A 27,056-nucleotide genomic window follows, 5' to 3' on the forward strand; every position below is an offset into this window, starting at 1 on the left:
GTGTGGATCCAGAGTGGTGATTCCACCCAAACTCCAGGATAAAGTTCTAAAGGAGCTTCACGAGGGGCATCTGGGTGGAGTGAAAATGAAGAACCTAGCCAGGGCGTTTGTATGGTGGCCAGGTATCGATGGAGACATCGAAGAAATGACCAAGAGCTGCCTAGGATGCCAGAAGGTCCAAAACGCTCCACCACAAGCCCCTCTACATCCATGGGAGTGGCCCTCATCTCCATGGCAAAGGGTACACATCGACTTTGCTGGTCCATTTATGGACTCAATGTTCTTAATCGCGGTTGATGCACACTCCAAGTGGCTGGAGGTAAAAAATATGTCCTCCACCACCACGGAAAAAACCATCACAGTATTAAGGACCATATTTGCCAGGAATGGGCTGCCTGAACAGATCTGTTCTGATAATGGACCGCAATTTGTGTCCGAAGAATTCAGGAAGTTCTTAAAAAACAATGGGGTTAAGCACTACACGTCCGCCCCATACCATCCCGCCACCAATGGATTGGCTGAAAGGTTTGTCCAGACCTTCAAGAAGGCCATAAAGGCCATGGGTAATGAAGACATAAAACTTCAGCATAAGGTGGATAACTTCTTGTTTGCATACAGGAATGCAACACATATGGTTACAAACCAAACTCCCGCCATGATGTTCTTCAATAGAAGCCTAAGATGCTGGCTGGATTTGATCAAGCCAAACATCAGAAGGGACGTGGAGAACCGGCAATTTCAAGGCATGAATGAAAGGCCAACTAGAACCTTCCAGATAGGTCAACAAGTTTTGGCCCGGGACTACCGTACCGAGAAATGGCAGCCTGGAACTATCTGCACATGACAAGGACCGCTGATGTATACCGTGGACATTGGAGAAAGCATAATAAGGCGCCATGCTGACCAGATCATAGAGTCATCCGAAAAGGGACAACCTACACCACAACTCTATACGCCTAATGATGAAGTAGAGATACCCATAGTATCTACCTCTGATCCGGTGATACTGGAACCCGATGAACCCGACACTGGCACTCAAGCCGAATCAGCCTTGCCAAAAGAACCTACTACACCACCAGAAACTATTACACCACCGAGACGTTATCCGGACCGAGTCAGGAAGCCTCCAGAGAGACTGACTTATAATTGATTAACTGCAGCAATGTGTAGATTATTTTTCTTCTAACATGTAATTAATGATTACTTAAAATATTATGTACTGGTTGGCTAAAAGGGGAGGAATTGTAGTGTATGTGCCTTTAAGAGCCCCCTGTGTACTGTAATGCCGGTAATGGCCACTCCGCTATATAAGCCTGTATATTGTGTTGTATCAGTTAGTTCCCCTCCAGACTTTGTTCAGTAAACACCTGTGAAACCAACTCCTGTCTTCAGTGTCTCTATTAACACACGGACACAACATAAGGGAGGACAGAAATGCTTCTGACCAGGCTGCACAGAATGAGGTGTGCGTGCTGTACGGGGCATGGTTGCTGGGCGAGGGCCGCAGTAATCTGGAGGATTTAAAACAGGGTTTAGTCCCCTCCTGGATCAGGAACAAACACCTCGCAGCCCTCCATCCATTTGAGAATGCATTAAGCCCGTGCCAACTCCAGCTAGCTTCCGAGGCCTACCCAGTCCCAGTGGATTGTGGGCAGTCCAACCACACAATCAAGGGAGTAATAGTTAGGATGCCAGTCATAGGTAGGACAGCCTGACCCACGCCGGTATACAGGGTTGAGAACATTGGAGTCATTCAAGGGGGTGCGCACATTCGTTTCACAGTGGTCCCACCTTACGTCATAAAGTGGGAGCACGCTATGACAGGTACTGACCTCTCAGGGTGCTGGAGCCGGGGAGCACACATAATCCTGTGTCCCCAGCACTTGAATACCTATTCAAAACTGCAGTGTGGGTTCAGAGCTGCTGGCGCAAAACCTATAAATTGTACCATGGAGGCAATTGCACAAGGCCATGTTCACCCGCAGGTAGCATATATAGGAGGTGGGACATATTTTGTCACCACAGGTGCGTCCCACTACCAGCATGGACAGCATAGCTGGTGTCTGGTAAGTGACAGCAGTTTCTGCTTTAAACCCGAGGCAGAAGTTCAAGTGGCCCAGGAGCGAATTGCCCCCATTCCTGAACCCTCCACTGTTCACCTCACTGTGAAGGAGAATTTTACCAATTTGCAAAAGTATGTAGTGCATTTCGGCTATGAATTTCCCCCTCTCCCTTAACACCTTACCAAGATACTCAAAGCCGTTATAGTTTCACAGAAACATTTTTACACTCTAGAGCAGAAAACAGTAGAGATAGGGACTAAGATATTGGATATTGTGATTCCACCCTGGTGGGACATTTTCAATAATAGAGGTCCCTTCATGGATCAGACTGGCTTCCCACATTCTCGTGGTTTCCCAGTTAGGGATAGTGTTGTATCTAGTCTGCATTCAATGTAATGGAAAAGGTCAGATGCTAGAATTCAGAAACCAGAGGATCTGGAAGGAACATTATGTAAAGGTGGAGGGAGATACGCCTGTTTGAGTTTTTGTGTAGTTTTGATTAATGATTGTTTTTTTGTGTGTGTTTGTTGTATTTAATAAAGATTTTGCGACGCATTGTTAATAAAGATGTATGTGTACCAAGTGGTGCAGGGGTGTTGGACCCCTCCATGCTTGGATGTGTGTAAACGACTGTAGTTATTCTATGTATACTTATGTACACTACATTTTCACGGAATGGGAAGTGCATGCTGTAATGTCCGAGTGTAAATAATACACGGACTGCAGGAGAACAATAATAACAGGTATTTACTGAACAGAGGGTACTCTTTTGTTTGCACTAAAAAAAAACAAATTGACTGTAAACAAAAGTTCAACTAAAACTTAACAAATCAAATTAAAATGTGGTTATCTGGGTTGATGATGCACTCCAGTCCCCGCGGCGCCCACCGGTCGCAGAAATACTCAAGCGCACCAGCGGACACCGCATGCTCCATCTCCAGGGCCACCCGGGCGCGAAGATGGCCGCGGAAGAGAGGCAGGCAATCCGGCTGGGCGACCCCCTCGACCGCCCGCTGCCTGGACCAATTGATGGCTCTTTTAGCCAGGCCAAGGAGCAGGCCCACAAGGAGGTCCTCCAACCTATCCGCTCCCCTCCGCACCGGGTGACCGTAGATCAAGAGTGTGGGACTGAAGTGCAACCAAAAATTGAGGAGCAGCCCCTTCAAGTAATGAAAGAGGGGCTGCAACCTCTCACACTCTATATAAATGTGAAACACAGACTCCTCCAGGCCGCAAAAAATGCAGGCGGCCTGGGAGTCCGTGAACCTACTTAAAACCTTATTGCACGGGACCGCTCCGTGCAACACCCTCCAGGCCAAGTCCCCGATGGAACAAGGGAGGACTCCCGCATAGAGAGCCCTCCATTGGGGACCTCCGCTACCACCGGTCGGCAAAACGCCACGCCAAGGCGTGTCCGGACGGTAGACGAAGATGGCAAAGTGGAGAGTGTGCAGGAGCAGCCCGTACAGGAAATCCCTCCGCGCGGAATGAAAAGGCACGGAGGGTATTTCCTCGAGACGGCTCAAGTTGTGAGGCGCCGGTTCCCGAGGGGAGTTTCGGGGCCGGGCGCCGATGAGGAATTCCGTCCGAACGGGGGTAAGATCGGACGGGATCGCCCCACGTGCTTGAGCCGCCTCGATACACCGAGTGGAGTCGGGGCCCAGTGCCGCTTTTACCGATTCGATGGTTTCGACCGCGAGCTGGACGTTGGCCCAGGACAGGCGCCGCGCCAGCTCCTCCGGCGCCATCCAGCCCGCTCCTCCGCCATCGAGCAGGTCCCCGACTCTGGTCACCTTGCCAGCCACAGCCCTACCCTCCGCCAGCCGCCCGAACCCGTGTTCGTGGAGGTGCGGATTCCTGAGCAGCGGCTCCCGAAGGAGAGCCGCCGCTCCTGACGGGGGAGAGCTCCGCCTGGAAGCGACGTAGTTCCAAACCAATAGTAGTTCCTGGTAGAAGACAGGCAGCTCCCGCAGGCCGGCATGCCTGCTGCCCACTTTCGCAAACAGGAGCTGCGTGTCGTAATTGAGGCCGTGCAGCTGGCGGAAGAAAAACGTCGCCAGCGCACACCATCTCGGAGGATTCTCGACGTACAGGTATCTCTGCAGCGTCTGAAGATGGAAAGTCGCAGCCTGGGTGCGAAGGCACACCAGCGCCTGACCGCCCTCCCTAAGCGGGAGACACAGAACCGCGGCAGAGACCCAGTGCTTCCTTTTGTCCCAGAAGAAGTCGATGAGCTTCTTCTGAATCTTGGCGACAAACGCAGGGGGAGGGATCAAAGTGACCAACCGGTACCACAACATGGCGGCCACCAGCTGGTTTATGACCAGCGCTCGACCCCTGTAGGACAACACTCGGAGCAGTCCTGTCCAGCGTCCTAGGCGAGCGGTGACTTTGGCCTCCAGCTCTTGCCAGTTCGCCGGCCAAGCGTCCTCGGCAGGGCTAAGGTAGACTCCCAAATAGAGGAGGTGCGTGGTGCTCCAGGCGAAAGGCCTGAACTCCTCCAGCAGGGAGTCCACCCGCCACTGACCCACCAGGAGTCCGGAACATTTCTCCCAGTTGATCTTGGCGGAGGATGCGTCCGAGTAAATCTGCTGGCATTCCCGCATCCTCCGCAAGTCAGCGGGATCCGTGACCGTGAGGAGCACGTCATCGGCGTAAGCCGAGAGGACCACCTCCACGCCCGGCCCTTGCAGAGCCAGTCCCGTCAACCTCTTCCGCAAGAGGCGCAGGAAAGGCTCCACGCAAATGGCATATAACTGACCGGACATGGGGCATCCCTGACGCACCCCCCTCCCGAAGCGAAGGGGCGCCGTCAAGGACCCGTTAACTTTAATCAGACACTCCGCGGCGGCGTACAGAAGTCGGATCCGGGCGACGAAATGCGTCCCGAACCCGAATGCGCGCAGAGTCCCGAAGAGATACTCGTGATCCACCCTGTCGAACGCCTTCTCCTGATCCAGGGAAAGGAAGGCGACCGACAGACCAGCCCTCTGGGAGTGGTGGACCAGGTCCCGGACCAGATGGATGTTATCGTGGATGGTCCGGCCCGGGACCGTGTAGGACTGGTCGGGGTGGATCATGTGGGCCAGCACGGTGCCAAGGCGAGCAGACATGGCCCTGGCAAAGATTTTATAGTCCGTGCTGAGGAGGGAGACCGGGCGCCAGTTCTTAAGGAGGCGGAGATCGCCCTTCTTAGGCAGCAGGACAATGACCGCCCTGCGCCAAGAGAGGGGCATCTCCCCGGTCGCCAAACTTTCCCCCAGGACCCGCGCGTAGTCGCCCCCCAAGACGTCCCAGAACGCCCTGTGGAACTCCACGGTCAGCCCGTCCAGCCCCGGGGACTTTCCCCTAGAGAGCTGGCGGAGGGCGCCGGTCAGCTCCGCCAGACTTAGCGGAGCGTCCAATTTTTCGGCGCCCTCCGGGCCAACCTTCGTCAGGTCCTCCCACAAAACTCTGCGCGCATCCTCGCTGGACGGATCCGGAGAGAACAGAGCCCCGTAATAGGCGCGGGTCTCCGCGCTGATTCCCTCCGGATCCGAGACCAGAGATCCGTCGTCGGCCAGCAGCCCCAAGAGCTGCTTACGGACCCCCCGTCTTTTTTCCAGCAAGTAGAAGAAGGGGGAGCCGCGGTCCAGGTCCCGCAGGAGCTGGATCCGCGACCTCACGTACGCGCCTCGGGACCCGACGAGCTGCAGGTCCTTCAGCGCGCCCTTCTTCTCTTCGTACACCTTCCGCAGGGCCGGGTCCTCGACGACCTGACCGAGACGGGACTCCAGGTCGAGCACCTCCTTCTCCAACCGCCCGACCCGGGCCTCCCGCCTCTTGGTCGACCCCTTCGCGTACTCCTGACAGAAGAGACGGATGTGAGCCTTGCCCACATCCCACCATAGCCTCAAGGAGGGGAAGCCCCCCTGCTTCCTTCTCCAGTCGGCCCAGAATCGACGAAACGAATCCCGGAACCGTGCGTCCTCCAGCAGCAGGTTGTTAAAATGCCAGTACACGGACCCCCCCCGCGCGCGCAGCGGAGCGAGCTCCGCCCACACCAGGTGGTGGTCCGTGCACGGCACCGGCCGCATGGAAGCTGCCGGAACGCAGGAGACGAACGCCCGGGAAATGTAGAGGCGGTCGATTCTGGACCTTCCTCCCCCAGACCTCACGCTAGTGAAGGCGCTGGAGTCGGGGTGGAGATTTCGCCAGACGTCCACCAAGTCGAAGGACCCAACCAGGTCCCTCAACTTCTCCATCGCCGCCGGGCTTCGCGGGGGACCCGAACGGTCCCTCGCCTCGAGGGTGCAGTTAAAATCCCCCCCGAGGATGACGCACTCGCCCACGTCGATGGAGCCCAAGAGAGCGGACACTTCTTCGAAGAAGCGCACTTGCTGCGCACTGGTCTGAGGGGCGTACACGTTCACGAGATGGAGCGGCACGCCCCCCAGGCGAACAGTGACATGGAGCAAGCGGCCCGGCACGTGCTCCTTGACCCCCAAGATCTCCGGCTGAAAATGCGGGGCCAGCAAGATAGCCACCCCGCTGGAATTGTTGGAGAGGTGACTCATGCTGACCCCTCCTTGCCACTCCAGGAGCCACGTGGCTTCGTCTCCCGGAACGGTGTGGGTTTCTTGCAGGAAGCACACCGCATACTTCCCGTCCCGAAGGACCGAGAAGTTATTGAATCTGCGGCGCGCCTCCCTGCTGCCGTTGATGTTGAGGCTGGCTATGGTTATCTTCATGTCAGAAGCATAGTGCAACCTCTACCTACACCTAACGGGGCGAGGAAGCGCAGCCGCTGGTCCGCCGCCACTTCCTCAGCAGCCCAGTGAGAAACGTTGTGAGCCGACGCAGCTCGAGCGGGTTCACACCCTCGTCCGCGCCCAAGATCTTAACGGCGGCGCGGACGGAATCGATGAGCAGCGCCAGCTCCGACCACCTGTCGAGGGCCAGCCGGACCTTATTGCGCTGACCCAGGCACGTGGCCATAAAATCCCGGAGTTCCCTTACGGAAATGAGGGGAGACTCGGCAAGGGGCACGAGGTCATCCATCGCCACTTCGGCGCTGGAGTCCGAATCGTCCTCCGTGCCCATCACCGAGTCCCCATCCTCCTCCAGGGGGTCGTCACCAGCGGCCGACCCGTCCGCCGCGCAGTGCGAAGCGAACGACTCGGCCGCGCCAGCGAGCCCCGCCTCCGCCCGGATCCCACCCCCAGGATCGGCGGCAGAGGATTTCTCCCTGGGCTCCTCTAGGGGTGCCGGGCCAGAAGACGGCGGCGGTTCAGAGCTCCCCTCCGCCTCAGACGCCGGAACGACCGGAGAAACCGGGGAGAGAACAATTTCCAGCTCCTCCAGTACGTCCGGCACCAGAGACGCAGCCAGGGGGCCATCCTCCTCCCCGCCACCAACCTCCGACCCAGCGGACGGGGGGTTTTGAATTAAAAGCTCTACCAGGACGAGCATCCCCTGGGAGACGTCCGGGTCGCATTGGGCGAGCTCATTATCCTCGAGCTCGCCCGACCCAGCCCCCAGGCTGCCCGACCCGGCGAGGGGTAACGACACCGATAAAAGGTCAACTTCAATTACTGCCGCGGGTTGTTCCGCAACCCCCCCCACGGGCAGGGTCTCATCCCCATCCCCGGGAGGCACGTGCTGGACAGACACATCTGCCTCAGCCTCCCGAGGGACAGGCGACCCCTGCCGATCGCTGGTGATGACGACAGCGCTGGGGGGGCAGGGGGGCGCAGTACCCGCGGCGGGCGACGACTCCCCCTGCTGGGAGGGACCTTCCTCCTCCCGGTCCTCCTCCTCATCCAGGGGGTCGCGCCTTCTTTTTAGCACGGAGGGAGCGAGGGAGACCTCCATGTCTGCAAAGGCCTCCTCCTCGACTCCCTCCGGCGGAGCAGGTTTGTCGGGTTCCTCGGGCCCGAGCCCAGCCGCAGGTATTGGCATTACCGCTGCGGCGGTTGCGGCCACAGGCTCGGGCACGGGGCCCCTCCCGCTCACATCTGCCCTGATCAACTCCGCGAGGAGCGCGGGTGTAAGGGGCTCAAGGGGCAAGGGCTCACCATCCACGGGGGGACCTGCCCTAAGGTGCTTCTTTTTTCCCCGCGCCTTCTTTCCGGCCGGACACGCTCCCTCCCCCCCGCCGGAGGCCTTGGTGGCATCGGCCCCCGACGTCAACCGCGCATCAGATGTACTTGACGCGCGGGCAGATCCGGGGGGAAGGGCGGCGGCGGCGGCGCCAGCCTCGGCCGCACGAGATGATCCGGCGGCCTTGGAGGCAGGGCAGTTCCTCCTGATGTGCCCCACCTCCCTGCAGGCATGGCACCTCACACCGTCCGACGTCCAAAAGGCGCGGTAGGCGGTCCCCTCGTGGAGGACGACGAACGCCCCTTCAGTGTCCTCCTCCCGCGCCAGCTGGATAAACAGCTGGCGCCGGAAGGAGAAGACGTGGCGAAGGCTGGCCTCCCGGAAGCCGAGCGGGATGGGCGTGATCCCCGACCTCACCTCCCCAAGTTGTCGCAAATGGGGAAGGAGGAGCTCACCAGGAACATAGGGCGGGACGTTGGAAATAATGATCCTCTGCGCGGTGGCCTCGAGAGGATCCACCGGCAGGAAGGTCCCGCCCACGGTGAGCCCCTTGGCGACAGCCAGGGACACCGCCCGCTCCGACCCCAGGAAGAACACAGCCTTCCCATACATTTTCGAGGCCGCGACGATGGCTGAGGGGCCGACAACCCCAGCCATGGCCTTGACGCAGGCCTCGATGGTCATAGTGGGGTGAGTGTAGCTCTTCACCCCAAGATTTTTTGTTATTAATCGAAAAGGTGACGGGGCAGCAGGAACAGCGGGAGCAGCTGTGGCTGTGGCTACCACTCTCGCATAGGTCCCGGCTGGCCCCGCCACCGGCGAAGATGCAGTCGCCATTCTGGGGTGCTTTTTTTAAGGGCTACACTCACCCCAAGTCACAGGCCTGAAGGTGTTAATGGCCTCGGTGTATATATATATTTTTTTGTCCTCTATTGAGCAGAGGGAGCTGATTAAAATGAGGACACACCTCTCTCCTTATTGATTTAAATTGGGAGAGGAGCCCTCGCCCCTCTGCTCAATTGGCAATTAATAAAATAGATGAAACTAAGGTGCCTTCGAAAGACAGGCAGAGAGAGACAAAAAGAGAGAGAGAGAGGTGGGGGGGTGGGAAGGAGGGAGGCCGCAAAGGGCAGTGTTGCCACTCAGGATGGTGGGTGGGTGTTGGCAGGGTTGCACTCTCCGATGGAAAAAGTCTTTGGTGATGGTGGTCTTCTGGCAGGGGGAGAAGACGTCTTCACCTGGAAAGGCTGGAGAAGCCCAGGCTTAGTCCTGCACCAGGTCTTAACGATGTAATTAAATTAAATTAAGGACTTCACCTTGGGCAGCTCCAAGCTCTCCCAGGGCAGGCAATAGAAGGGATGCTAATTAGTGGTGTGTGTGGCCTTGCTTTTAACAAGAGCACACACACACACACACTACACCCCTTGATGATCCGGCCTTGCTTCTTCTTTTCTCCCCCCACCTAAAATACAAAGTCTTGGGAGAGTGCCCCAAATAACACCCACCTGTAGATGTTCCGGATGAAGTTTTCTTCCCTCCTTTCAAGCAGTTGGTTTCTCTCCCCTCTCTCCCTCTCCTGAAGTGGAGGCCAATTTGGGGAGGCAGTGATAGAAAGGCCTCTCCCCTGGTTGATGTTGATGTAGGCCTCCTTTCTCCTTCTTCTCCTCTGTCCTCTCTCTCCAGGCACCTCAGTTGATGTAATGATGGTGGAGTTGGTGGTGGTGGTCCAACGTTCTCCTCCTCTTCCTGGTCAGGGGACCACCACTTTAATCCACTCTCCAAAGTCTGGCTGCTCCCTCTGCTCGTGCTTGCAGCTGAACAGAGGGTACTCTTTTATTTGGACCCAAAAAACCCCAATTCGACTGTAAATAAACAAAAGTTCAACTAAAGCTTAACAAATCAAATTAAAATTTGGTTATCCGTGTTGATGATGCACTCCAGTCCCCGCGGCGCCCACTGGTCGCGGAAATACTCAAGCGCACCGGCGGACACCGCGTGCTCCATCTCCAGGGCCACCCGGGCGCGAACATGGCCGCGGAAGAGATGCAGGCAATCCGGCTGGACGACCCCCTCGACCGCCCGCTGCCTGGACCAATTGATGGCTCTTTTAGCCAGGCCCAGGAGCAGGCCCACAAGGAGGTCCTCCAACCTGTCCGCTCCCCTCCGCACCGGGTGACCGTAGATCAAGAGCGTGGGACTGAAGTGCAACCAAAAATCGAGGAGCAGCCCCTTCAAGTAGTGAAAGAGGGGCTGCAACCTCTCACAATCCATATAAACGTGAAACACGGACTCCTCCAGGCCGCAAAAAATGCAGGCGGCCTGGGAGTCCGTGAACCTACTTAAAACCTTATTGCACGGGACCGCTCCGTGCAACACCCTCCAGGCCAAGTCCCCGATGGAACAAGGGAGGACTCCCGCATAGAGAGCCCTCCATTGGGGACCTCCGCTACCGCCGGTCGGCAAAACGCCACGCCAAGGCGTGTCCGGACGGTAGACGAAGATGGCAAAGTGGAGAGTGTGCAGGAGCAGCCCGTACAGGAAACCCCTCCGCGCGGAATGAAAAGGCACGGAGGGTATTTCCTCGAGACGGCTCAAGTTGTGAGGCGCCGGTTCCCGAGGGGAGTTTCGGGGCCGGGCGCCGATGAGGAATTCCGTCCGAACGGGGGTAAGCTCGGACGGGATCGCCCCACGTGCTTGAGCCGCCTCGATACACCTAGTGGAGTCGGGGCCCAGTGCCGCTTTTACCGATTCGATGGTTTCGACCGCGAGCCGGACGTTGGCCCAGGACAGGCGCCGCGCCAGCTCCTCCGGCGCCATCCAGCCCGCTCCTCCGCCATCGAGCAGGTCCCCGACTCTGGTCACCTTGCCAGCCACAGCCCTACCCTCCGCCAGCCGCCCGAACCCGTGTTCGTGGAGGTGCGGATTCCTGAGCAGCGGCTCCCGAAGGAGAGCCGCTGCTCCTGACGGGGGAGAGCTCCGCCTGGAAGCGACGTAGTTCCAAACCCATAGTAGTTCCTGGTAGAAGACAGGCAGCTCCCGCAGGCCGGCACGCCTGCTGCCCACTTTCGCAAACAGGAGCTGCGTGTCGTAATTGAGGCCATGCAGCTGGCGGAAGAAAAACGTCGCCAGCGCACACCATCTCGGAGGATTCTCGACGTACAGGTATCTCTGCAGCGTCTGAAGACGGAAAGTCGCAGCCTGGGTGCGAAGGCACACCAGCGCCTGACCGCCCTCCCTAAGCGGGAGACACAGAACCGCGGCAGAGACCCAGTGCTTCCTTTTGTCCCAGAAGAAGTCGATGAGCTTCTTCTGAATCTTGGCGACAAACGCAGGGGGAGGGATCAAAGTGACCAACCGGTACCACAACATGGCGGCCACCAGCTGGTTTATGACCAGCGCTCGACCCCTGTAGGACAACACTCGGAGCAGTCCTGTCCAGCGTCCTAGGCGAGCGGTGACTTTGGCCTCCAGCTCTTGCCAGTTCGCCGGCCAAGCGTCCTCGGCAGGGCTAAGGTAGACTCCCAAATAGAGGAGGTGCGTGGTGCTCCAGGCGAAAGGCCTGAACTCCTCCGGCAGGGAGTCCACCCGCCACTGACCCACCAGGAGTCCGGAACATTTCTCCCAGTTGATCTTGGCGGAGGATGCGTCCGAGTAAATCTGCTGGCATTCCCGCATCCTCCGCAAGTCAGCGGGATCCGTGACCGTGAGGAGCACGTCATCGGCGTAAGCCGAGAGGACCACCTCCACGCCCGGCCCTTGCAGAGCCAGTCCCGTCAACCTCTTCCGCAAGAGGCGCAGGAAAGGCTCCACGCAAATGGCATATAACTGGCCGGACATGGGGCATCCCTGACGCACCCCCCTCCCGAAGCGAAGGGGCGCCGTCAAGGACCCGTTAACTTTAATCAGACACTCCGCGGCGGCGTACAGAAGTCGGATCCGGGCGACGAAATGCGTCCCGAACCCGAATGCGCGCAGAGTCCCGAAGAGATACTCGTGATCCACCCTGTCGAACGCCTTCTCCTGATCCAGGGAAAGGAAGGCGACCGACAGACCAGCCCTCTGGGAGTGGTGGACCAGGTCCCGGACCAGATGGATGTTATCGTGGATGGTCCGGCCCGGGACCGTGTAGGACTGGTCGGGGTGGATCATGTGGGCCAGCACGGTGCCAAGGCGAGCAGACATGGCCCTGGCAAAGATTTTATAGTCCGTGCTGAGGAGGGAGACCGGGCGCCAGTTCTTAAGGAGGCGGAGATCGCCCTTCTTAGGCAGCAGGACAATGACCGCCCTGCGCCAAGAGAGGGGCATCTCCCCGGTCGCCAAACTTTCCCCCAGGACCCGCGCGTAGTCGCCCCCCAAGACATCCCAGAACGCCCTGTGGAACTCCACGGTCAGCCCGTCCAGCCCCGGGGACTTTCCCCTAGAGAGCTGGCGGAGGGCGCCGGTCAGCTCCGCCAGACTTAGCGGAGCGTCCAATTTTTCGGCGCCCTCCGGGCCAACCTTCGTCAGGTCCTCCCACAAAACTCTGCGCGCATCCTCGCTGGACGGATCCGGAGAGAACAGAGCCCCGTAATAGGCGCGGGTCTCCGCGCTGATTCCCTCCGGATCCGAGACCAGAGATCCGTCGTCGGCCAGCAGCCCCAAGAGCTGCTTACGGACCCCCCGTCTTTTTTCCAGCGAGTAGAAGAAGGGGGAGCCGCGGTCCAGGTCCCGCAGGAGCTGGATCCGCGACCTCACGTACGCGCCTCGGGACCCGACGAGCTGCAGGTCCTTCAGCGCGCCCTTCTTCTCTTCGTACACCTTCCGCAGGGCCGGGTCCTCGACGACCTGACCGAGACGGGACTCCAGGTCGAGCACCTCCTTCTCCAACCGCCCGACCCGGGCCTCCCGCCTCTTGGTCGACCCCTTCGCGTACTCCTGACAGAAGAGACGGATGTGAGCCTTGCCCACATCCCACCATAGCCTCAAGGAGGGGAAGCCCCCCTGCTTCTTTCTCCAGTCGGCCCAGAATCGACGAAACGAATCCCGGAACCGTGCGTCCTCCAGCAGCAGGTTGTTAAAATGCCAGTACACGGACCCCCCCCGCGCGCGCAGCGGAGCGAGCTCCGCCCACACCAGGTGGTGGTCCGTGCACGGCACCGGCCGCATGGAAGCTGCCGGAACGCAGGAGACGAACGCCCGGGAAATGTAGAGGCGGTCGATTCTGGACCTTCCTCCCCCAGACCTCACGCTAGTGAAGGCGCTGGAGTCGGGGTGGAGATTTCGCCAGACGTCCACCAAGTCGAAGGACCCAACCAGGTCCCTCAACTTCTCCATCGCCGCCGGGCTTCGCGGGGGACCCGAACGGTCCCTCGCCTCGAGGGTGCAGTTAAAATCCCCCCCGAGGATGACGCACTCGCCCACGTCGATGGAGCCCAAGAGAGCGGACACTTCTTCGAAGAAGCGCACTTGCTGCGCACTGGTCTGAGGGGCGTACACGTTCACTAGATGGAGCGGCACGCCCCCCAGGCGAACAGTGACATGGAGCAAGCGGCCCGGCACGTGCTCCTTGACCCCCAAGATCTCCGGCTGAAAATGCGGGGCCAGCAAGATAGCCACCCCGCTGGAATTGTTGGAGAGGTGACTCATGCTGACCCCTCCTTGCCACTCCAGGAGCCACGTGGCTTCGTCTCCCGGAACGGTGTGGGTTTCTTGCAGGAAGCACACCGCATACTTCCCGTCCCGAAGGACCGAGAAGTTATTGAATCTGCGGCGCGCCTCCCTGCTGCCGTTGATGTTGAGGCTGGCTATGGTTATCTTCATGTCAGAAGCATAGTGCAACCTCTACCTACACCTAACGGGGCGAGGAAGTGCAGCCGCTGGTCCGCCGCCACTTCCTCAGCAGCCCAGTGAGAAACGTTGTGAGCCGACGCAGCTCGAGCGGGTTCACACCCTCGTCCGCGCCCAAGATCTTAACGGCGGCGCGGACGGAATCGATGAGCAGCGCCAGCTCCGACCACCTGTCGAGGGCCAGCCGGACCTTATTGCGCTGACCCAGGCACGTGGCCATAAAATCCCGGAGTTCCCTTACGGAAATGAGGGGAGACTCGGCAAGGGGCACGAGGTCATCCATCGCCACGTCGGCGCTGGAGTCCGAATCGTCCTCCGTGCCCATCACCGAGTCCCCATCCTCCTCCAGGGGGTCGTCACCAGCGGCCGACCCGTCCGCCGCACAGTGCGAAGCGAACGACTCGGCCGCGCCAGCCAGCCCCGCCTCCGCCCGGATCCCACCCCCAGGATCGGCGGCAGAGGATTTCTCCCTGGGCTCCTCTAGGGGTGCCGGGCCAGAAGACGGCGGCGGTTCAGAGCTCCCCTCCGCCTCAGACGCCGGAACGACCGGAGAAACCGGGGAGAGAACAATTTCCAGCTCCTCCAGTACGTCCGGCACCAGAGACGCAGCCAGGGGGCCATCCTCCTCCCCGCCACCAACCTCCGACCCAGCGGACGGGGGGTTTTGAATTAAAAGCTCTACCAGGACGAGCATCCCCTGGGAGACGTCCGGGTCGCATTGGGCGAGCTCATTATCCTCGAGCTCGCCCGACCCAGCCCCCAGGCTGCCCGACCCGGCGAGGGGTAACGACACCGATAAAAGGTCAACTTCAATTACTGCCGCGGGTTGTTCCGCAACCCCCCCCACGGGCAGGGTCTCATCCCCATCCCCGGGAGGCACGTGCTGGACAGACACATCTGCCTCAGCCTCCCGAGGGACAGGCGACCCCTGCCGATCGCTGGTGATGACGACAGCGCTGGGGGGGCGGGGGGGCGCAGTACCCGCGGCGGGCGACGACTCCCCCTGCTCGGAGGGACCTTCCTCCTCCCGGTCCTCCTCCTCATCCAGGGGGTCGCGCCTTCTTTTTAGCACGGAGGGAGCGAGGGAGACCTCCATGTCTGCAAAGGCCTCCTCCTCGACTCCCTCCGGCGGAGCAGGTTTGTCGGGTTCCTCGGGCCCGAGCCCGGCCGCAGGTATTGGCATTACCGCTGCGGCGGTTGCGGCCACAGGCTCGGGCACGGGGCCCCTCCCGCTCACATCTGCCCTGATCAACTCCGCGAGGAGTGCGGGTGTAAGGGGCTCAAGGGGCAAGGGCTCACCATCCACGGGGGGGCCTGCCCCAAGGTGCTTCTTTTTTCCCCGCGCCTTCTTTCCGGCCGGACACGCTCCCTCCCCCCCGCCGGAGGCCTTGGTGGCATCGGCCCCCGACGTCAACCGCGCATCAGACGTACTTGACGCGCGGGCAGATCCGGGGGGAAGGGCGGCGGCGGCGGCGCCAGCCTCGGCCGCACGAGATGATCCGGCGGCCTTGGAGGCAGGGCAGTTCCTCCTGATGTGCCCCACCTCCCTGCAGGCATGGCACCTCACACCGTCCGACGTCCAAAAGGCGCGGTAGGCGGTCCCCTCGTGGAGGACGACGAACGCCCCTTCAGTGTCCTCCTCCCGCGCCAGCTGGATAAACAGCTGGCGCCGGAAGGAGAAGACGTGGCGAAGGCTGGCCTCCCGGAAGCCGAGCGGGATGGGCGTGATCCCCGACCTCACCTCCCCAAGTTGTCGCAAATGGGGAAGGAGGAGCTCACCAGGAACATAGGGCGGGACGTTGGAAATAATGATCCTCTGCGCGGTGGCCTCGAGAGGATCCACCGGCAGGAAGGTCCCGCCCACGGTGAGCCCCTTGGCGACAGCCAGGGACACCGCCCGCTCCGACCCCAGGAAGAACACAGCCTTCCCATACATTTTCGAGGCCGCGACGATGGCTGAGGGGCCGACAACCCCAGCCATGGCCTTGACGCAGGCCTCGATGGTCATAGTGGGGTGAGTGTAGCTCTTCACCCCAAGCTTTTTCGTTATTAATCGAAAAGGTGACGGGGCAGCAGGAACAGCGGGAGCAGCTGTGGCTGTGGCTACCACTCTCACATAGGTCCCGGCTGGCCCCGCCACCGGCGAAGATGCAGTCGCCATTCTGGGGTGCTTTTTTTAAGGGCTACACTCACCTCAAGTCACAGGCCTGAAGGTGTTAATGGCCTCGGTGTATATATATATATATTTTTTTTGTCCTCTATTGAGCAGAGGGAGCTGATTAAAATGAGGACACACCTCTCTCCTTATTGATTTAAATTGGGAGAGGAGCCCTCGCCCCTCTGCTCAATTGGCAATTAATAAAATAGATGAAACTAAGGTGCCTTAGAAAGACAGGCAGAGAGAGACAAAGAGAGAGAGAGAGGTGGGGGGGTGGGAAGGAGGGAGGCCGCAAAGGGCAGTGTTGCCACTCAGGATGGTGGGTGGGTGTAGGCAGGGTTGCACTCTCCGATGGAAAAAGTCTTTGGTGATGGTGGTCTTCTGGCAGGGGGAGAAGACGTCTTCACCTGGAAAAGCTGGAGAAGTCCAGGCTTAGTCCTGCAACAGGTCTTAACGATGTAATTAAATTAAATTAAGGACTTCACCTTGGGCAGCTCCAAGCTCTCCCAGGGCAGGCAATAGAAGGGATGCTAATTAGTGGTGTGTGTGGCCTAGCTTTTAACAAGAGCACACACACACACACACACACTACACCCCTTGATGATCCGGCCTTGCTTCTTCTTTTCTCCCCCCACCTAAAATACAAAGTCTTGGGAGAGTGCCCCAAATAACACCCACCTGTAGATGTTCCGGATGAAGTTTTCTTCCCTCCTTTCAAGCAGTTGGTTTCTCTCCCCTCTCTCCCTCTCCTGAAGTGGAGGCCAAATTGGGGAGGCAGTGATAGAAAGGCCTCTCCCCTGGTTGATGTTGATGTAGGCCTCCTTTCTCCTTCTCCTCCTCTGTCCTCTCTCTCCAGGCACCTCAGTTGATGTAATGATGGTGGAGTTGGTGGTGGTGGTCCAACGTTCTCCTCCTCTTCCTGGTCAGGGGACCACCACTTTAATCCACTCTCCAAAGTCTGGCTGCTCCCTCTGCTCGTGCTTGCAGCTGAACAGAGGGTACTCTTTTATTTGGACCCAAAAAAACCCAATTCGACTGTAAATAAACAAAAGTTCAACTAAAGCTTAACAAATCAAATTAAAATTTGGTTATCCGTGTTGATGATGCACTCCAGTCCCCGCGGCGCCCACTGGTCGCGGAAATACTCAAGCGCACCGGCGGACACCGCGTGCTCCATCTCCAGGGCCACCCGGGCGCGAACATGGCCGCGGAAGAGATGCAGGCAATCCGGCTGGACGACCCCCTCGACCGCCCGCTGCCTGGACCAATTGATGGCTCTTTTAGCCAGGCCCAGGAGCAGGCCCACAAGGAGGTCCTCCAACCTGTCCGCTCCCCTCCGCACCGGGTGACCGTAGATCAAGAGCGTGGGACTGAAGTGCAACCAAAAATCGAGGAGCAGCCCCTTCAAGTAGTGAAAGAGGGGCTGCAACCTCTCACAATCCATATAAACGTGAAACACGGACTCCTCCAGGCCGCAAAAAAATGCAGGCGGCCTGGGAGTCCGTGAACCTACTTAAAACCTTATTGCACGGGACCGCTCCGTGCAACACCCTCCAGGCCAAGTCCCCGATGGAACAAGGGAGGACTCCCGCATAGAGAGCCCTCCATTGGGGACCTCCGCTACCGCCGGTCGGCAAAACGCCACGCCAAGGCGTGTCCGGACGGTAGACGAAGATGGCAAAGTGGAGAGTGTGCAGGAGCAGCCCGTACAGGAAACCCCTCCGCGCGGAATGAAAAGGCACGGAGGGTATTTCCTCGAGACGGCTCAAGTTGTGAGGCGCCGGTTCCCGAGGGGAGTTTCGGGGCCGGGCGCCGATGAGGAATTCCGTCCGAACGGGGGTAAGCTCGGACGGGATCGCCCCACGTGCTTGAGCCGCCTCGATACACCTAGTGGAGTCGGGGCCCAGTGCCGCTTTTACCGATTCGATGGTTTCGACCGCGAGCCGGACGTTGGCCCAGGACAGGCGCCGCGCCAGCTCCTCCGGCGCCATCCAGCCCGCTCCTCCGCCATCGAGCAGGTCCCCGACTCTGGTCACCTTGCCAGCCACAGCCCTACCCTCCGCCAGCCGCCCGAACCCGTGTTCGTGGAGGTGCGGATTCCTGAGCAGCGGCTCCCGAAGGAGAGCCGCCGCTCCTGACGGGGGAGAGCTCTGCCTGGAAGCGACGTAGTTCCAAACCCATAGTAGTTCCTGGTAGAAGACAGGCAGCTCCCGCAGGCCGGCACGCCTGCTGCCCACTTTCGCAAACAGGAGCTGCGTGTCGTAATTGAGGCCATGCAGCTGGCGGAAGAAAAACGTCGCCAGCGCACACCATCTCAGAGGATTCTCGACGTACAGGTATCTCTGCAGCGTCTGAAGACGGAAAGTCGCAGCCTGGGTGCGAAGGCACACCAGCGCCTGACCGCCCTCCCTAAGCGGGAGACACAGAACCGCGGCAGAGACCCAGTGCTTCCTTTTGTCCCAGAAGAAGTCGATGAGCTTCTTCTGAATCTTGGCGACAAACGCAGGGGGAGGGATCAAAGTGACCAACCGGTACCACAACATGGCGGCCACCAGCTGGTTTATGACCAGCGCTCGACCCCTGTAGGACAACACTCGGAGCAGTCCTGTCCAGCGTCCTAGGCGAGCGGTGACTTTGGCCTCCAGCTCTTGCCAGTTCGCCGGCCAAGCGTCCTCGGCAGGGCTAAGGTAGACTCCCAAATAGAGGAGGTGCGTGGTGCTCCAGGCGAAAGGCCTGAACTCCTCCGGCAGGGAGTCCACCCGCCACTGACCCACCAGGAGTCCGGAACATTTCTCCCAGTTGATCTTGGCGGAGGATGCGTCCGAGTAAATCTGCTGGCATTCCCGCATCCTCCGCAAGTCAGCGGGATCCGTGACCGTGAGGAGCACGTCATCGGCGTAAGCCGAGAGGACCACCTCCACGCCCGGCCCTTGCAGAGCCAGTCCCGTCAACCTCTTCCGCAAGAGGCGCAGGAAAGGCTCCACGCAAATGGCATATAACTGGCCGGACATGGGGCATCCCTGACGCACCCCCCTCCCGAAGCGAAGGGGCGCCGTCAAGGACCCGTTAACTTTAATCAGACACTCCGCGGCGGCGTACAGAAGTCGGATCCGGGCGACGAAATGCGTCCCGAACCCGAATGCGCGCAGAGTCCCGAAGAGATACTCGTGATCCACCCTGTCGAACGCCTTCTCCTGATCCAGGGAAAGGAAGGCGACCGACAGACCAGCCCTCTGGGAGTGGTGGACCAGGTCCCGGACCAGATGGATGTTATCGTGGATGGTCCGGCCCGGGACCGTGTAGGACTGGTCGGGGTGGATCATGTGGGCCAGCACGGTGCCAAGGCGAGCAGACATGGCCCTGGCAAAGATTTTATAGTCCGTGCTGAGGAGGGAGACCGGGCGCCAGTTCTTAAGGAGGCGGAGATCGCCCTTCTTAGGCAGCAGGACAATGACCGCCCTGCGCCAAGAGAGGGGCATCTCCCCGGTCGCCAAACTTTCCCCCAGGACCCGCGCGTAGTCGCCCCCCAAGACGTCCCAGAACGCCCTGTGGAACTCCACGGTCAGCCCGTCCAGCCCCGGGGACTTTCCCCTAGAGAGCTGGCGGAGGGCGCCGGTCAGCTCCGCCAGACTTAGCGGAGCGTCCAATTTTTCGGCGCCCTCCGGGCCAACCTTCGGCAGGTCCTCCCACAAAACTCTGCGCGCATCCTCGCTGGACGGATCCGGAGAGAACAGAGGCCCGTAATAGGCGCGGGTCTCCACGCTGATTCCCTCCGGATCCGAGACCAGAGATCCGTCGTCGGCCAGCAGCCCCAAGAGCTGCTTACGGACCCCCCGTCTTTTTTCCAGCGAGTAGAAGAAGGGGGAGCCGCGGTCCAGGTCCCGCAGGAGCTGGATCCGCGACCTCACGTACGCGCCTCGGGACCCGACGAGCTGCAGGTCCTTCAGCGCGCCCTTCTTCTCTTCGTACACCTTCCGCAGGGCCGGGTCCTCGACGACCTGACCGAGACGGGACTCCAGGTCGAGCACCTCCTTCTCCAACCGCCCGACCCGGGCCTCCCGCCTCTTGGTCGACCCCTTCACGTACTCCTGACAGAAGAGACGGATGTGAGCCTTGCCCACATCCCACCATAGCCTCAAGGAGGGGAAGCCCCCCTGCTTCCTTCTCCAGTCGGCCCAGAATCGACGAAACGAATCCCGGAACCGTGCGTCCTCCAGCAGCAGGTTGTTAAAATGCCAGTACACGGACCCCCCCCGCGCGCGCAGCGGAGCGAGCTCCGCCCACACCAGGTGGTGGTCCGTGCACGGCACCGGCTGCATGGAAGCTGCCGGAACGCAGGAGACGAACGCCCGGGAAATGTAGAGGCGGTCGATTCTGGACCTTCCTCCCCCAGACCTCACACTAGTGAAGGCGCTGGAGTCGGGGTGGAGATTTCGCCAGACGTCCACCAAGTCGAAGGACCCAACCAGGTCCCTCAACTTCTCCATCGCCGCCGGGCTTCGCGGGGGACCCGAACGGTCCCTCGCCTCGAGGGTGCAGTTAAAATCCCCCCCGAGGATGACGCACTCGCCCACGTCGATGGAGCCCAAGAGAGCGGACACTTCTTCGAAGAAGCGCACTTGCTGCGCACTGGTCTGAGGGGCGTACACGTTCACTAGATGGAGCGGCACGCCCCCCAGGCGAACAGTGACATGGAGCAAGCGGCCCGGCACGTGCTCCTTAACCCCCAAGATCTCCGGCTGAAAATGCGGGGCCAGCAAGATAGCCACCCCGCTGGAATTGTTGGAGAGGTGACTCATGCTGACCCCTCCTTGCCACTCCAGGAGCCACGTGGCTTCGTCTCCCGGAACGGTGTGGGTTTCTTGCAGGAAGCACACCGCATACTTCCCGTCCCGAAGGACCGAGAAGTTATTGAATCTGCGGCGCGCCTCCCTGCTGCCGTTGATGTTGAGGCTGGCTATGGTTATCTTCATGTCAGAAGCATAGTGCAACCTCTACCTACACCTAACGGGGCGAGGAAGCGCAGCCGCTGGTCCGCCGCCACTTCCTCAGCAGCCCAGTGAGAAACGTTGTGAGCCGACGCAGCTCGAGCGGGTTCACACCCTCGTCCGCGCCCAAGATCTTAACGGCGGCGCGGACGGAATCGATGAGCAGCGCCAGCTCCGACCACCTGTCGAGGGCCAGCCGGACCTTATTGCGCTGACCCAGGCACGTGGCCATAAAATCCCGGAGTTCCCTTACGGAAATGAGGGGAGACTTGGCAAGGGGCACGAGGTCATCCATTGCCACGTCGGCGCTGGAGTCCGAATCGTCCTCCGTGCCCATCACCGAGTCCCCATCCTCCTCCAGGGGGTCGTCACCAGCGGCCAACCCGTCCGCCGCGCAGTGCGAAGCGAACGACTCGGCCGCGCCAGCCAGCCCCGCCTCCGCCCGGATCCCACCCCCAGGATCGGCGGCAGAGGATTTCTCCCTGGGCTCCTCTAGGGGTGCCGGGCCAGAAGACGGCGGCGGTTCAGAGCTCCCCTCCGCCTCAGACGCCGGAACGACCGGAGAAACCGGGGAGAGAACAATTTCCAGCTCCTCCAGTACGTCCGGCACCAGAGACGCAGCCAGGGGGCCATCCTCCTCCCCGCCACCAACCTCCGACCCAGCGGACGGGGGGTTTTGAATTAAAAGCTCTACCAGGACGAGCATCCCCTGGGAGACGTCCGGGTCGCATTGGGCGAGCTCATTATCCTCGAGCTCGCCCGACCCAACCCCCAGGCTGCCCGACCCGGCGAGGGGTAACGACACCGATAAAAGGTCAACTTCAATTACTGCCGCGGGTTGTTCCGCAACCCCCCCCACGGGCAGGGTCTCATCCCCATCCCCGGGAGGCACGTGCTGGACAGACACATCTGCCTCAGCCTCCCGAGGGACAGGCGACCCCTGCCGATCGCTGGTGATGACGACAGCGCTGGGGGGGCGGGGGGGCGCAGTACCCGCGGCGGGCGACGACTCCCCCTGCTCGGAGGGACCTTCCTCCTCCCGGTCCTCCTCCTCATCCAGGGGGTCGCGCCTTCTTTTTAGCACGGAGGGAGCGAGGGAGACCTCCATGTCTGCAAAGGCCTCCTCCTCGACTCCCTCCGGCGGAGCAGGTTTGTCGGGTTCCTCGGGCCCGAGCCCGGCCGCAGGTATTGGCATTACCGCTGCGGCGGTTGCGGCCACAGGCTCGGGCACGGGGCCCCTCCCGCTCACATCTGCCCTGATCAACTCCGCGAGGAGCGCGGGTGTAAGGGGCTCAAGGGGCAAGGGCTCACCATCCACGGGGGGACCTGCCCTAAGGTGCTTCTTTTTTCCCCGCGCCTTCTTTCCGGCCGGACACGCTCCCTCCCCCCCGCCGGAGGCCTTGGTGGCATCGGCCCCCGACGTCAACCGCGCATCAGACGTACTTGACGCGTGGGCAGATCCGGGGGGAAGGGCGGCGGCGGCGGCGCCAGCCTCGGCCGCACGAGATGATCCGGCGGCCTTGGAGGCAGGGCAGTTCCTCCTGATGTGCCCCACCTCCCTGCAGGCATGGCACCTCACACCGTCCGACGTCCAAAAGGCGCGGTAGGCGGTCCCCTCGTGGAGGACGACGAACGCCCCTTCAGTGTCCTCCTCCCGCGCCAGCTGGATAAACAGCTGGCGCCGGAAGGAGAAGACGTGGCGAAGGCTGGCCTCCCGGAAGCCGAGCGGGATGGGCGTGATCCCCGACCTCACCTCCCCAAGTTGTCGCAAATGGGGAAGGAGGAGCTCACCAGGAACATAGGGCGGGACGTTGGAAATAATGATCCTCTGCGCGGTGGCCTCGAGAGGATCCACCGGCAGGAAGGTCCCGCCCACGGTGAGCCCCTTGGCGACAGCCAGGGACACCGCCCGCTCCGACCCCAGGAAGAACACAGCCTTCCCATACATTTTCGAGGCCGCGACGATGGCTGAGGGGCCGACAACCCCAGCCATGGCCTTGACGCAGGCCTCGATGGTCATAGTGGGGTGAGTGTAGCTCTTCACCCCAAGCTATTTTGTTATTAATCGAAAAGGTGACGGGGCAGCAGGAACAGCGGGAGCAGCTGTGGCCGTGGCTACCACTCTCGCATAGGTCCCGGCTGGCCCCGCCACCGGCGAAGACGCAGTCGCCATTCTGGGGTGCTTTTTTTAAGGGCTACACTCACCCCAAGTCACAGGCCTGAAGGTGTTAATGGCCTCGGTGTATATATATTTTTTTTGTCCTCTATTGAGCAGAGGGAGCTGATTAAAATGAGGACACACCTCTCTCCTTATTGATTTAAATTGGGAGAGTGGCCTCTCCCCTCTGCTCAATTGGCAATTAATAAAATAGATGAAACTAAGGTGCCTTAGAAAGACAGGCAGAGAGAGACAAAGAGAGAGAGAGAGGTGGGGGGGTGGGAAGGAGGGAGGCCGCAAAGGGCAGTGTTGCCACTCAGGATGGTGGGTGGGTGTAGGCAGGGTTGCACTCTCCGATGGAAAAAGTCTTTGGTGATGGTGGTCTTCTGGCAGGGGGAGAAGACGTCTTCACCTGGAAAAGCTGGAGAAGCCCAGGCTTAGTCCTGCAACAGGTCTTAACGATGTAATTAAATTAAATTAAAGACTTCACCTTGGGCAGCTCCAAGCTCTCCCAGGGCAGGCAATAGAAGGGATGCTAATTAGTGGTGTGTGTGGCCTAGCTTTTAACAAGAGCACACACACACACACACACACTACACCCCTTGATGATCCGGCCTTGCTTCTTCTTTTCTCCCCCCACCTAAAATACAAAGTCTTGGGAGAGTGCCCCAAATAACACCCACCTGTAGATGTTCCGGATGAAGTTTTCTTCCCTCCTTTCAAGCAGTTGGTTTCTCTCCCCTCTCTCCCTCTCCTGAAGTGGAGGCCAAATTGGGGAGGCAGTGATAGAAAGGCCTCTCCCCTGGTTGATGTTGATGTAGGCCTCCTTTCTCCTTCTCCTCCTCTGTCCTCTCTCTCCAGGCACCTCAGTTGATGTAATGATGGTGGAGTTGGTGGTGGTGGTCCAACGTTCTCCTCCTCTTCCTGGTCAGGGGACCACCACTTTAATCCACTCTCCAAAGTCTGGCTGCTCCCTCTGCTCGTGCTTGCAGCTGAACAGAGGGTAACTTAAGACTCACGTACAGAAGCCTGCTATGGCTTTATCTACAGGGGTGGTCACTGCTGGTACTGCAGTATAGAATCAGTTCTCCTCTTAAAGGTACATACACAACACATGTGTCGTGGGTATATTAGATAGGCAATTGTAGGGGAAGGTTGACTATGGGGGGTCAGAAATTTTGCTCACCTTGTAAGGATGATACTTCAAGCAAGTTTTAGTATCACAGGGGGGAGTGTCAGATTCGCAAAATTCGCACATTCCCCCAAGGTTATTAATAAAAAGGGACCCTGCATGGACATTTTAAAAAGGGTACCCAAAAGATGGCGTCTGCACCTCGTGACCAAAAGCCTGAGAGATTTTAAAAAGCTTGGACTCTGCAGCACAGGCAGGCAGTTTCGGGAAATTGAAACTTAAAATGCATTTCTGTGAAAAGGACTTTGTGTTTGAAAAACCAGACAGTTAAGCAAACACTGAATATGCATTTTGTCAGATTGGAACAGATCAACCCAGTTAGGCCTAAGCGTAAAGCCATTAGTTTGTCCGCATAAATAATCGGAAACAGCTTAAGGAAGCCACCAATCCTGGACAGGCCGATTAAAATGCATTAATGACAATACAGCTTGGACATCAGGTGCGATAAACGGCCATCTAAAGCCAGTTAGTTTAGATTGGTATAATCATTTAAAACAGCCCGCCAAAAGTTAAACAATGGACTGACCTGATTTGGCGTGCAGATTGGGGCCTTCCGAAGGAGTATAATTGTAGGCCCATCAGTACCAATCGCTCTCTTACGCTTTCTTCTCTTGACTCTGACCTCTTGGGCGGCTGCCGCCCATACTCGTGCCCTGGCCTCGTGGCGGGTTCTCTTCTCGCTCACCGCATTGGGTGCATAACAGCCAAGGACATCCATACCAATCGCGGAGAGGGGAACGAGACCAAAGTCCAAAGTCACCCAGGACACCCGGGCCACGAAAGAGGGCAGAGGAAACGAGGCGAAACGAAATGAGATGAAGAACAAGGTAGAGACCCGACAAGAGCAGAGAAGGGCAGCAAAAGACGCACTGATAAAGATAAAGGGAGCGGGGTAAGGGAGGAGGGGGGGAAAGGGAGGAAGGGGGGAAAGGGAGGAGGGGAAGTGAGGAGGGGGAGGGGGGAAGTGAGGAGGGGGAGGGGGGAAGTGAGGAGGGGGAGGGGGGAAGGGAGGAGGGGGGAAGGGAGGGTGGGGGAAGGGAGGGTGGGGGAAGGGAGGGGGAAGGGAGGGGGGAAAGGGTGGGGGGGGGAAGGGAGGTGGTAAAGGGAGGAGGTGGTAAAGGGAGGAGGGGGAAAGGGAGGAGGGGGGAAGGGAGGAGGGGGGAAGGGAGGAGGGGGGAGAAAGGGAGGAGGGGGAAGGGAGGAGGGGGAGAAAAAGAGGAGGGGGAAGGGAGGAGGGGGGAGGAGGAGGGGGAAAGCGAGGAGGGGGGAAAGGAGGAGGGGTGGAGGGAGGTGGGGGGAAAGGGAGGGGGGAAGGGAGGAGGGGGGAAAGGGAGGGGGAAGGGAGGAGGGGGGAAAGGGAGGGGGAAGGGAGGAGGGGGGAAAGGGAGGGGGGAAGGGAGGAGGGGGGAAGGGAGGGGGGAAGGGAGGAGGGGGGGAAGGGAGGGGGAAGGGAGGAGGGGGGGGAAGGGAGGAGGGGGGGAAGGGAGGGGGGAAGGGAGGAGGGGGGGAAGGGAGGAGGGGGGAAAGGGAGGAGGGGGAAAGGGAGGAGGGGGAAAGGGAGGAGGGGGAAAGAAGGAGGGGGAAGGGAGGAGGGGGGGAAGGGAGGAGGGGGGAAAGGGAGGAGGAGAGGAAGTGAGGAGGGGGGAGGGGGGAAGGGAGGGTGGGGGAAGGGAGGGAGGAGGAAGGGAGGGGGGAAAGGGAGGGGGGAAAGGGAGGAGGGGGGAAGGGAGGGAGGAGGAAGGGAGGGGGGAAAGGGAGGGGGGAAAGGGAGGAGGGGGGAAGGGAGGAGGGGGAAGGGAGGAGGGGGAAGGGAGGAGGGGGAAGAAAAGAGGAGGGGGAGGGAGGAGGGGGAAAGGAGGAGGGGAGGAGGAGGGGGGAAAGCGAGGAGGGGGGAAGGGAGGAGGGGTGGAGGGAAAGGGAGGAGGGGGAAAGGGAGGAGGGGGAAAGGGAGGAGGGGGAAAGGGAGGAGGGGGGAAAGGGAGGAGGGGGAAGGGAGGAGGGGGGGAAGGGAGGAGGGGGGAAGGGAGGGGGAAGGGAGGGGGGAAAGTGTGGGGGGGAAGGGAGGGGGGAAAGTGTGGGGGGGAAGGGAGGGGGTAAAGGGAGGAGGGGGAAGGGAGGAGGGGAAGGGAGGAGGAGGAGGGGAAGGGAGGAGGGGGGAGAAAGGGAGGAGGGGGAAGGGAGGAGGGGGAGAATAAGGAGGGGGAGGGAGGAGGGGGGAAGGAGGGGGGAAGGGAGAGGGGGAGGAGGAGGGGGGAAAGGGAGGAGGGGGGAAGGAGGAGGGGTGGAGGGAGGTGGGGGGGAAAGGGAGGCGGGGGAAGGGAGGGGGGGAAGGGAGGGGGTGGAAAGGGAGGAGGGGGGGAAAGGAGGGGAAGGGAGGAGGGGGGAAGGGAGGAGGGGGGAAGGGAGGAGGGGGGAAGGGAGGAGGGGGGAAGGGAGTGGCGGGGAAGGGAGGATTGCACTCTATGGCAGTGAGGTGTGGGGACCGCTAACGCAACAAGAATTTGCAAAATGGGACAAACACCCAGTTGAGATCCTACATGCAGAATTCTGTAAAAGTATCCTCCGGACTCAAAGGAAAACCATAAACAAT

Source organism: Somniosus microcephalus, chromosome 3 (assembly GCF_052327205.1).
Source record: "Somniosus microcephalus isolate GS21.2 chromosome 3, FLI_Smic_1.0, whole genome shotgun sequence".
Taxonomy (NCBI): domain Eukaryota; kingdom Metazoa; phylum Chordata; class Chondrichthyes; order Squaliformes; family Somniosidae; genus Somniosus; species Somniosus microcephalus.